We start from the raw sequence: 10,537 nt of genomic DNA, 5'->3' as shown, positions 1-10,537 counted from the left end.
GGCTGTGATCTTTGATTTTCATTAGTTAATTAATGATTGAACATCATTAGTTAATGATCTTCATTAGTTAATGGTTGAACATCAATCATTTCTTTTTGGTACAATGACTCAGAATATTCTTTCCATCTTCTTTTGATGCTTTCTACATCGTTCAATATTTTGCCAATAGAATCCTTCAATATTGTAAGTCGAGGTTTGAATTTTTCCTTCAGTTCTTTTAGCTTGGGAAATGCTGAATGTTCTGTTTTTCCCTTTTGGTTTTCTCACTCCAGGTCTTTGCACATTCTCATTATAATACCTGACCTTGTCTTCTTGAGCTGCCCTTTGAAATGTTCTGTTCAGCTCTTTTACTTACTAATTTTTCCATTTGCTTTAGCATCTCTACACTGAAGAGCAAGTTTCCAAGTCTCTTCTGACATCCATTTTGGTCTTTTCTTTCTTTCTTGTCTTCTTAATGATCGTTTGCTTTCTTTTTGTATGATGCTTTTGATGTCATCCCACAACTCTTCTGTTCTCTGTCATTAATATCTAAATGCATCAAATCTGTTCTTGATATGATCTCTAAATTCAGGTGGGCTATGTCCAAGGTCAAATTTTGGCTCTTGTGGACTTTTAATTTTTTCAGCTTCAGTCTAAACTTGCATATGAGCAATTGATGGTCTGTTCCACAGTCTGCCCCTGGCCTTGTTTTGGCTGATGATAAGGAGTTTTTCCACCGTCTCTTCCCACAGATATAGTCAGTTTGATTCCTGTGTATTCCAACTGGTGAGGTACAACTATATAGTCATTTTTTTATGTTGTGTAAAAAAGGTATTTGCAGTGAACAAGTCATTGGTCTTGCAATCTCCAGCATTATTTCTTTCATCAAGGAAAAGATGGAATATTTTATTGTACAGCTATACCATTAACTATCCTGGTATGGCGCTATAGGATAAATACTGAACTGCTAACTGCAAAGTCAACGGTTCAAGCCTACCAGTTTCTCCTTGGGAACCCTATACAGGGTCACCCTGAGACATAAGTGACTTGACAACACTTAACACACTTACTATGAATGATTTATTCTGCAGCTAGTAGTTAGATCCGCAACTATTGTTCTGGAGAAAAGTTACAGAAGACTACAGCAAGATCTTGCTTTCATAACAGCAATCTAAGCCCCTATATTTACATAAGATGGAGAAAGTCTGAAATGGAAAGATCTACACTGCTAATACTGGTTATCTCAGGGATGGTTCAAAGATGGAAGATTAATTTCTAAAATTTTAGATTGTTTCTGGTTGCAATGAGTAACATTAACGTTTGTAAGATAAAATACTTAAAACGGATCATAATAGTTAAGGTTTTGTGTCAACTTGACTGGGTCAGAGTTTTGTGGTTTGTCAGTTGAGATGTAGTTATCCCCATGGTGAAATCTAATATGTGATGAGGTCTGAAATGAGCAGTCAGCCAACTGAAAGGGGGTGTGGTCTGCTTCCAATATATTAGACACTTAGGCAAACCTGTGGACTCTCTGCTGGGTCTGGATCTTGCATCTGGTTCACTGTCCACCTCTGGTTCTTTGGACTGCAGCCAGTAGCCTATTCTACTACCTGCTGATCTTGGGAATTGTCAATAGCATGCCTTCTTACCTGCTCAACTTGGCTGACCTGCTGACCTTAGTTCATCAAAGCCATGTGAGTCAGAAGTTTCCATCCTGGCATCTGACCCATGGACTTGGGACTGCCCACCTCTACAACTGTGTCAGCCATTTCCTGGGCATCAACCTCTCTTTATATATACAGATAGATAAGCTTCACAGGTTTTGCTTCTCTAGAGAACCCAGCCTAACACACTGATAATTTTTTTTAATGTCCTAAAACTGAACATGCTTTTCTAGGCACACATGGTCTAGACTTCCTTTCCACTCTGGGACAGTCATCTCCCCTCCCTACCCCTCTCCCACATCTTACACAACACTCTCTACCCTCCCCGACCCCCAACTTTAAGGTTCTTTCTAGCATCTCCTTCATGCATTACTCCACATTTTCACTTCCAAGATTAAGCTTTCCTCTGATAATGAGGCAGTTTAATTTGTAGAGGATTCACTATTGGATTACAGTTTGCAAGACAGATGAGAATACAAAGAGTGGTGGTGGTTATATCGTGGAGTCGGTTCCGACTCATAACAACCCTGTACAGGGTTTCTGAGGCTGTAAATCTTGATGGAAGCAGAAAGCCTCATCTTTCTCCCATGGAACAGCTGGTAGTTTCAAACTGCTGACCTTAAGGTTCACAGCCCGATTTGTAACCACGAAGAAGAAAGCAGCAGCTAATAAATACAGAAGGAATGATAGAAAAATCATCATTTGCATCCCTCAACAGTGGTATACAACTCTGGGAGCAAATTAAAATCACCTGGACCACTTTTAAACCCTGTCAATTGGGCTCCATCCCAGAGCAATATAGGAAATTCTTTGAATGAGTTGTGAGCTTTATTATTAAAACAACAACAAAACCCTGTGAATCTAATGTATAAGCAAATTCAAGAACCACTTACAAAAAACTAGTGGATACCTATAGTGGATGGATCAGACTGACCCGAACTTTCTGGTCAAATAATCAGTCCATGTTTAATATAATACATTGCCATGCATTCATCATTGAGCTTCAACAATGAACAATCACGGCTCATGTTGTTTCTCTGGATCCCACCTCACTCTTAGCCCTCCAAGAATCCTTGATAGGTGGTGTTAGGTACTTCATCAGGAGGCACACAGTCCGGCTGTCTCTCTTGATGTTGTTGTTAGGTGCCATCACAGCAACCCTATATAGGGTTTCCCAGGACAGGCTGGTGAGTTTGAACTGCTTATCCTACTGCGTTACACCTGGATCCAACCACCAGGGCTCTCTTGATGTTGTTATGGGTCGAGTCAATTCCGACCCATAGCGACCCTGTATAGGGTTTCCGAGGAGCAGCTGGTAAACTTGAACTGCCGCCTTTGTAGTTCAAACCGACCTTGCAGTCCAGCGCATTAACTAACCCACAGCGCCACACTAGGACTCCTTGATGTTAGTAGCTATGAATGATCATTACCATATTTCACTGTTGTTGTTAAGTGTCCTCAAGTCTTTCCGACTCCTAGCGACCTTGTACAGAGTTTTCAAGGATTGGCTGGTAGGTTTGAACAACCAACCTTTGGATTAGCAGTCCAGACCTTATCTACAGCACTATGCCAGAACTCTTTGAATAGTAGATGGTAGTATGAAATTCTTCTCAGATTGGTAATGGCATTATGGCTACAAATTAATGTATTTGATGAATGAAATGTCACATTTGTTTACTTTCAAAGAATTCCCATGGACAGAATAGAACAAGATTGATGTGAGTTGAGAATTCATTATATTCTATTTTCACCTATATTTCAAAGTTTCCATCGTTAAAAGATTAAAAACAAATCAGTCAAACCCTCCCACCAAGGGAAGAAGTACTCAGAAACTAATTTATCTAATCCTTAATGCGTCTGTATGGCAAATGCAGTGGGAACTGAAACTAAGAGTGAGCAAACCAGATTCAGTCCCAGTCTTCTGGACAGAAAACAGCTGGCTGCTTGCTCTCTCAGGCCTATTAACTACCTTGGACCAAGTGCACATTCTGGCCGAACTTTAGTGGGGCCCACCACGCGTTCAGTCCTGGCTACTATCACTTATCAGGATACGGTAAGTCTAATGGCAGCCGGCGTTGAGAACCAGCGCCCACAGACCGCGGCCCTCCATTTCAAAGAGGGAAGACTGAGCGACCAAGACCGCAAGGCCAGGGCCCAGGTCTCGGGCCACCCCAAGGCCAGGATCTCTCCAGCAGAGGCGGTGTCAGCCTGGCTCATATGGGCTGAGACCCGCGGGAGCGTGGATACAGCCTTCCGCCAGGAGAACTCGGGCCTGGGTCCTCGGCGCCGAAACGGGTCCTCCCCCTGCCCTCGGCGGCGCGCGCAGCCCCACTCACCCGGGCCCGCGGCGAGAGCTGGCGAGGGCAGAACACAAGAGGAAGTGCGCCGCTGCCGGGAAAGCCGCGCGGCCGCTCTAGGACACTCGGAGGTCCGTGCTCCTTGATTCCCGTCCGAGCCGTGTCTTCCGAGCCTTGAACACTCGGCCTCCGACTAAGTCACTTCCGAGGAAAACGCCTGGAGGCCTCTCTCCTGCTTGTCCACCACAGTTTGCTGTGCGTAACGTGGTCAGAGCTGGAGCAGACTATTTAAACAGTGCATGAAAATCATCTTAATACCAACGGCGATCACACTGTTTTAAGCATATTACATATCACTGCTCATGTCATGCTCACGGACTGTATGAGAGTATCATCATTGTGGAGTCCTGCGATGGCGCTGTGGGTTAATGCACTGGACTGCAAACTTGGTTTGAACCGTTTGACTGGTTGTTCAAGCTCACCAGCCGCTCCTCAGAAGCCCTATGTAGGGTTCCTGTGAGTGAGAACCAACTCAACAACACTGGAACGTTAAGCGCCCAAATTGAAAATTTACCACTCAGTTCTTTTGTTTCATTCCACTCCAATGCTTTCACACAAGAGTGGGTATTCTTTCTGACGTTTTTGTTCATTCATATTTGCCTTTTTTTTTTTCTTTTGTTAGTATGAATCCTAATGTTTTTCAGTCACTAAACCTGAAAGTCTTGAGGACAAAAAACCATGTGCCTCTGAATCAGCGTTCAGCTCAGCCTTAACGTTTATTATTAACCTGGAATGACAGTCCATTTTCCTAAGGAGAGTGTCTGGATGGTGCAGACAGTTTGCTTTCATCACCAGTGAAGAAAGGCGTGTCTATCTGCACCCATTAAGAATGTTATCTGTTAAGATGGTTGGTGATGTGTGCCATCAAGTCCATTCTGATTCAGTGATTCTGACTCCTGACAGGTGGTAAAACTGCCCCATAGGATTTCCCAGGAACTGACTCAAGAGCACTTAGCGACAACAATAAAAGTAAGTACAAGAGATTGGCTACTACAAGAACAAGCAAGTTGTTCGCTAGAGAGCCATCAAGGCAAGCAATCAAGTCTCTTCAGGACAAAGACTGAAACTCAAAGGGACAAATAAGCTTGCTGGTGACCATGTTGGTCTACTGGTGAGTAGAAGAGAGGGGAAGGCAGCAATGAAGAAATGGGCTGAGTTCAGCCACGTTCCATAGATTCCTGTTGAGCTGGAGGTGAGAGAGAGAAGAGGAAGGGCTGGTTGGTCCGAAGTGTGGTGAGACCTGGGGACACCTGAGCCTATGGACAAAGACAATAGCCATGGAGGGCTAGAGCTGAGAGTGAAGCATCCAGCTGATATGAAATGAAGGGAGATGCATAAGTATGCCCAAACTTGATGATAGTAACCATTTGACCTAGCTTCAATGGCTTGATAATCAGAACTCAACTACAGGAAAAAAATTATTATTTTTTTTTTAATAAAGCAAACAAGAGTAAATAGCTACAATTTGGTGAACTTGACTTATACTTTTGGATGTAATAGCTCAAAATACCAACTGATAGGGAAAGGAGTCTTCACATCAAGTATCAATCCTCTGTGTACAGGGTAGATAGGGACAGGCAACTTAGGCATTGTTGTTGTTGCTAAGTGCCATCGAGTCGATTCCTACCCAGTCTAGGGTTTCCAAGGAGCAGCTGGTGAGTTTGAACCCAACCTTACAGTTCAAAGGGCTTTGCAGTCTGATGCATTAGCCCACAGCACCACACAAGGACATAAGGCATTGGCTACCTAAAATGAGGGGGTGATAAAGACATGAAGTGACTAGCTTACAAGTTTTCAAGAGGGAGTTTAGTTTAAGAGTGTGTGGGGTGGGGATGTGGGGGAGGTAGAGTCCCCACTGAGTAGTTTTCATCTTGTCTAGATAGGTCTGGTGAAAAGAGATGGGGATAAGATTCTTATGATTCAATAGTGAGAAATTGTTATCATGACTAATTGTGACTGTCACAATTGTTAAGGTAAGAGTTTTGTAACAAAAACAAGAGAGTGGTTAATTTTACATTACTGAAGCAGAGGACCCTAGGACCATCAAGAGAGATGAGCACAAGCAGAGTGTGGGACCCTATCCAGAGAAGCAGCGATACCAGAGATGGAGGCAGAGATGAGGACATGGAGAGAGAGAGCAGCTGAGGACTCTAGATTCATGGAAAGAGAGGGACTGGGTACTGGCTACCAGGAGGCAGGCTTGCGGAATGTGCCCTTTAGTTGTTTAAATAATTACATATTCCTGTGTTTCTGTGTACAACTCCCCCTCCCCCAAAATAAGCAAACAAACCAAGGGAATGGAAGCAAATACTGTTGAATGATGATGCACAGAGGAGATTGTAATCATTGCAATGAAACGATGGTGTAAAAGCTGATGCTCTCCCATGTAAACCATCACTCAGTTCACAATAAAAACTTAAAAAAAAGAGAGAGAGAGAGAGTGGCTGAGACTATGGCATAGAGAGATAGAGCATCTGAGGACTCCAGGTCCATGGACTGAGAAAGGCTGTGTGCCTGGGGGCAGGGGGCTGGCTTGCAACGTGCGCCCTTTGGACATTTAAATAATAAGTATTTTCTGTTTTGAATGTATACATTAAAATAATAATAATAATAGTACTGTTGATTGATTATACCTGGAGGGGATTGTAATTATTGCAAAGAAACAAAATATGATTTGTTGAATGTAAAACTGATAATCTGCCCTGTAAACTTTCACTCAATTTATAATAATAAAAAAAATAATAATAAGCACAAGACCGAAAGGTTGGTTTGAACCATAAGGTCAGCGGTTCAACCTCACCAGCTGCTCCTCGGAAACTCTGTACAGGTCATCATGAGTCTAAACTGATTCCATGGCACTTAACAACAACTTTTACGGGCGCAAGTAGAACAGTCCCTGTGTAGGTTCAAACAGTCACCGTTTCCATTAGCAGAGGAATACTTAACCACTGTGCTACCAGGGTTCGTTCTGCGTAATAATTACGCCAAGAATACCCAATGGAGTATAGTTTACTCTGTAACAGATGCTGGTTAAGTGTTGGGTCCGCTCTGACTCATAGCGACCCTGTATAGGGTTTCCAAGGAGCAGCTGGTGGGTTTGAACCATCCACCTTGTATTTAGCATCCCAGTGCTTATCCTACTGTGCCACATAAGGACTCCCTGCAACAGGTGAAGGTCACTATAAATCAGAATCCACTTAACTGCAATGCGTTTGTTTTGTTCATTTTAATTTTATTTTAAGGCTACATGGGGACATGTTCCTAAAATCTGAAGCTATTGTACTGCAGTCTTCAATTGCAAGGCAGAGTATTGTCTTAGACGGCACACAGCATACATACCCTGCTGGACCTGGGGGTGAAAAGTCCCCCTCTGCTGTGGAGAGACAACCTGCACATGGCTATTAGAGACCACAGGGGAGAAATTCAAGCCGTTTAGATTCCAACTTGTAAACAAGTGTTTTGAGCTCCCATACTGTGACAGACGTGCTGTTTTGGGCTGGAGGTTACTGAGGTGATCATAGTATCCAGCTGCTTCATAAAGGAATAAACCCACTGTCACGGAGTTGATTCCGACTCACAGCAACCCTATAGAGGATTTCCAAGGAGTGGCAGATGAATTTGATCCGCCAACCTCGTGGTTCTAAATGACCTTGTAGTCCAATACTTTATCCCACAGTGCCACATCAGGACTCCGACCCTATAAAACAGTGTTTAAACAGCTCCCTAGTTTCTCAGACTGTACATCTTTATGGGAGCAATCTCCTTCTATCACACAGCAGCTGGTGTGTTTGAACTGCTGGCCTTGCAACTAGCAGTCCAACGCGTAACCCACTATACCACCAAGGTTCCCCGTAACAGGAATAGGAGCACCATTTCTGGGGCATTTGAAACTGTTAGGAGAGAAGTATCAAGAACTCCCCACCCTTTGCTACTACTTCTCTCAGCTAAACTTTAATTGGTCTTACTTTTTGGTCTCTCCAGATTCTTTATTTATTCAGGCTCTTACTTTGTGGACAGTAGTATTTTAGGGTTTGAGAGAATTAAAAAGGTAATGTCATGGCTTCTGGTTTTCAAAAGACTGCTCATTCTGTTTGGGAAAGGATGTATATTCAGAATAAAGCCAACTTACTATATGAGGAAATAAGTGAGAAAGCAAAACAAGTTGTTGTTGTTAGGTTGTTGTAGTCAGTACCGACTCATAGCAACCCTATGTACAACAGAACGAAACACTGCCCGGTCCTGGACCAACCTTGTACTTGTTGCCATGCTTGAGTTCATTGATGCTGCCACTGTGCCAATTCATCTCGCTGGGGGTCTTCCTCTTTTTCTCTGACCCTCCACCTTACTGAATTTGACATCCTTCTCCAGTGACTGGTCCCTCCAGAAAAAATGGGTATGACTGGCCAAGAGGTCAGAGAAGAATGAATAATCCTTGAGCTGGATTTTGTAGATGAGTGAAACACAGACTAATGTGGAAATAGGGTTGAGGTCAGATTTAGTAATTACCCACCAGAACTAGAACATCATCTATCTTGACAATTACTTGCCTACCTAAGAATTGCTCAAGAAAACAGATCTGTCTTTTTACATTTTACTAATGGATGGGTGTCAGATATTTGGAAAGGAGTGTAATTTCAGTGCTTGCCATCGGTGCTATTTGCCACAGGTAGGCCTCTGGCTCAAATTTACTAGCTGTCACAAAGCAGAAAAATACTAGTTTGCTTCTGTAAAAGATTTAAGCCTTGGGAACCCTAGCGGGCGTGTCCTGTAGGGACACTGAGTTGAAATTGACTTGACAGCATCAGGTACAAGAGTTGGATATCTGAGAGGCACAATCTCATGATTGCTATGCCTACAGTGTAATTTTTAGACCAGCTTGAGAAAGAAAATGATTCATTTGAAAAGTTGCCTTCTATGCATTTAGACACAGAACAGATGATATCTGAGATCTTTATAGTTGGGGATTCGAAAACAGAGCAGTTATTATTTGGGGAAGGGGGTGTCTTGCGCTCTGCTATTGTTAACACATCTCTTTAAGAGACTGAAGCTCAAGAAGTGTGGAGAACTTTAGAACAATTTTTGATGAGTTCCAGCTTAAAGAATAGTGACTTGACACAACTAGAGAGGAAGCAGTTCAGAGTCTCCGCCCCCTTTTTAGAATGAGAGCAATAACAGAAATTTGCATGATGGTGCTAGAGATTCTGTAGGGGGAAAATTGATGGCACAGAAAACAGGGGATTCAAAGCCCTCATGAGGGTGAGAAGGTACCTAGTGACAAGTGCAGGAGTTGGTTCTTGGGTGTGTGGGTCAGACACAGGTTGTCAATGCCCTCCAGCCAGACAACCAGAAACACACCTGCAGTTGATTCAGGTGGTTTATTACCCATTACTGTGAAGATGACCACATGCCTTGGGGCAACTAGGCCAGGATTTGGACTTTGAATGGGTGATTGAAAACAGGCAGGGAGGGGTGCTGTTAGGAAGCAGGGACAATCTCATGAGTGGGTATCTCAGAATATCTTCCTTGTAGGGAGTGCAGACTTGAGTGAGGTGAAGTGAGAAGTCAGTCTATTGGCCAGTAAAGGGGGGATATTTTACTGTTTTTGCAATTTGGACAGTGGGTTTTATGGTTTTGTCTATGCATAGAGACAATTAGAGAGGGACTTTGTTTTTGTCTTGATCCATCTGATGATGTTCTATGAAACCATTTACATCCAACAGGAGACGACCAAGGCGGAGTTGAGAGGCACAGGCCAGCTCTTAGATGCAGATGCTGCTTGTCCCTTTCTCAGGTACCTGGGGAGACTGAGGCAGAGAGTATATGCAGACATCCTCTCTTGACTGTTCAGTGGCTCTGTGAAATAGGAAGCAAGGCCATCAGCTGAGAGTGAGGGAGCTGGAGGATGTCAGAGATTTGAGAGCAGAGGTCTCAGAGCATCATTGGATGGGGCAGCATGAACGGTTCCTTGAAGGTGGTGATTAGGACTGGTTTTCTCTATAAACATCTGCTTCATGGGCTGTTGGCTCAGAGGTGGAGTCTGGGTTAAAGAGGATCGAGGTTTGGTCAAACCATGACGTGAGAGGTCTGAATCCTAACTTTGCCCTTTAATAGCTCTATGATCTTAACCTCTTTGTGCCCAATTCTCCACCGGTAAAATGGGAAAATATTAGCACCTACACGTGGAGAGTAGGATGAGCACTGGACTCCTAATCGCAAGATCAGTGGTTCAAACTCACCAGGGGCTCCTTAGAAACCCCATATAGGGTCACTATGTAAAGGAAATCCTATACAGGGAACTGACTCGATGGCACTTAACAATATAGTCTCAAAGGATCAAGGATTGAGTGTGTATGGTATTTAAGGTTTAAGATAATACCAAATTTGAAGACTGCCCTATACACAGCAGTCTTTAAAAACAAAATCATACAGCATTTTTTATGCATAGGAAAATCTTACTAAAGAAACATAAGGAGAACAAACAAGATGGCGGATCGGGTGGACTTATAGCAGAGAGCTCCGCCAACAACAACACAGAAT

This window comes from Chrysochloris asiatica, unplaced genomic scaffold (genome assembly GCF_000296735.1).
Source record: "Chrysochloris asiatica unplaced genomic scaffold, ChrAsi1.0 scaffold00021, whole genome shotgun sequence".
Classification (NCBI taxonomy): domain Eukaryota; kingdom Metazoa; phylum Chordata; class Mammalia; order Afrosoricida; family Chrysochloridae; genus Chrysochloris; species Chrysochloris asiatica.
This window is presented reverse-complemented; position numbering follows the sequence as displayed.